Source organism: Arachis ipaensis, chromosome B6 (genome assembly GCF_059453495.1).
Source record: "Arachis ipaensis isolate K30076 ecotype BB chromosome B6, ASM5945349v1, whole genome shotgun sequence".
Lineage (NCBI taxonomy): Eukaryota > Viridiplantae > Streptophyta > Magnoliopsida > Fabales > Fabaceae > Arachis > Arachis ipaensis.
In genome coordinates, this window is record NC_142441.1 from 77,736,948 (window position 1) to 77,738,968 (window position 2,021).

The window sequence follows — 2,021 nt, forward strand, 5'->3', positions numbered from 1 at the left end:
TCCATTGTTATTTTATGTTTTCTGTAGGTTGATGATCATGTGAAGTCACAAAAACAATTGAAAAAGCAAAAATAGAATGAAAAATAGTATTAAAAACAGCACACCCTGGAGGAGAAGCTTACTGGCGTTTAAACGCCAGTAAGGGTAGCAGAATGGGCGTTAAACGCCCAGTTTGGCACCATTCTGGGCATTTAACGCCAGAAAGGGGCACAGAGCTGGCATTTAATGCCAGAAAGGGGCACAGAACTGGCGTTTAACGCCAGAAATGGGCACAAAGCTGGTGTTTAAACGCCAGAAAGGGGAGAAAAGCTGGCGTTAAACGCCAGAAATGGGCAGCAACCTGGCGTTTAACGCCAGGATTGGCAAGAAAGGGGCATTTACACGCAAATATGGTGCAGGGATGAGAAATCCTTAACACCTCAGGATCTGTGGACCCCACAGGAGCCCCACCTACCTCACCTCTCTCTCTCTTCTTCACACCTTCCGATAACACGCTTCCCCAAAAACCCTACCCACCTCACAATTCAAATTCAAACCATTTCCCTCATAAACCCATTCCATCTCCTCTATTTTTCTTCTTCTTCTAATCCCTTTTTCTTCTTTTGCTCGAAGACGAGCAAACCTTCTAGGTTTGGTGTGGTAAAAGCGTTGCTTTTTGTTTTTCCATAACCATTTATGGCACCTAAGGCCGGAGAAACCTCTAGGAAGAGGAAAGGGAAGGCAGTTACTTCCAACTCCGAGTCATGAGAGATGGAGAGATTCATCTTTTGTTTTCATTGATGTTTGAAATTGGTTGTTTAGATTTTACATTCTCTTATTGCTTTTCTATGCTTTTATTTTGTGCCCACCAAGTGTTTGATAAAATGCTTGGTTGGATTTTAGTGTAGATTTCTCTCCTTTTGGCTTTGGTTGAGTAGTTAGAGACTCTTGAGTTATCAAACTCCCTTGTTGATTGATAATTGAAAGTTTCTAGTTGATTTGGATCCTTCTAAAGCTAGTCTTTCCTTAGGAGTTGACTAGGACTTGAGGAATCAAATTGATTCATCCACTTGACTTTCCTTCATAGTTAGAGGTTAACTAAGTGGGAGCAATGGACAATTCTCATCACAATTGATAAGGATAACTAGGATAGGACGTCTAGTTTTCATACCTTGCCAAGAGTTTTCTTAGTTATTCATTTAATTTCTTGCCATTTTATTTCCTTGTTCCTTATTTCAAAAATCCAAAAAGATGCTTTTCCATAAGCAATAATAACTACACCTCCCTGCAATTCCTTGAGAGATGACCCGGGGTTTAAATATTTTGGTTTATTTTATTGGGTTTGCTTTAGTGACAAACAAGTTTTTGTATGAAAGGATTCTTTGTTGGTTTAGAAACTATACTAGCAACGAGAATTTATTGTGAATTCTAAACCGTCAAAAGTCCGTTCATCAGGACTTCCACAGGTAGATCCAAATAAATTCTTATCTGACTTCTTGTAGATATGTGACACAGTCAAGACCAATGGAGTGAGTCTTGAGGTCTATAAGCTCATGCTCTTTCCTTTTGTTGCAAATACAGAGCTAGAGTGTGGTTAGATTCTCAATCTAAAGAGAGTCTTGACACATGGGAGAAGGTGGTCAATGCATTCTTGACCAAGTTCTTTCCACCTCAAAAGTTGAGCAGACTTAGGGTGGAAGTTCAAACCTTCAGACAAAAAGAGGGTGAATCCCTCTATGAAGCATGGGAGAAGTACAAGCAACTTATCAGAAGATGCCCTCCCAACGTGATCTCAGACTGGACAACACTAGACATCATCTATGATGGCCTTTCTGAGATATCCAAGATGTCACTGGATAATTCTACTGGTGGATTGCTCCACTGGAAGGAAACGCTTGAAGAGGCAAGAGAACTCATTGCCATGGTTGCAAACAACCAGTTTATGTACACGTCTGAGAGAAACCATGTGAGTAATAGGGTACCTCAGAAGAAAGGAGTTCTTGAAATTGATACTCTGAATGCCATACTGGCTCAGAATAAGA

The 2,021-nt window shown here is 40.4% G+C and overlaps 1 non-coding gene across 1 annotated transcript; it reads right to left on the reverse strand.

Moving 5' to 3' along the window:
- Positions 1-1,663: 1,663 nt before the first annotated feature.
- On the reverse strand, positions 1,664-1,772 carry LOC148561433 (small nucleolar RNA R71). The gene has a single exon (XR_015887143.1). It is a non-coding gene; the product is annotated as a small nucleolar RNA R71 (small nucleolar RNA).
- Between the last annotated feature and the right edge of the window lie 249 nt (positions 1,773-2,021).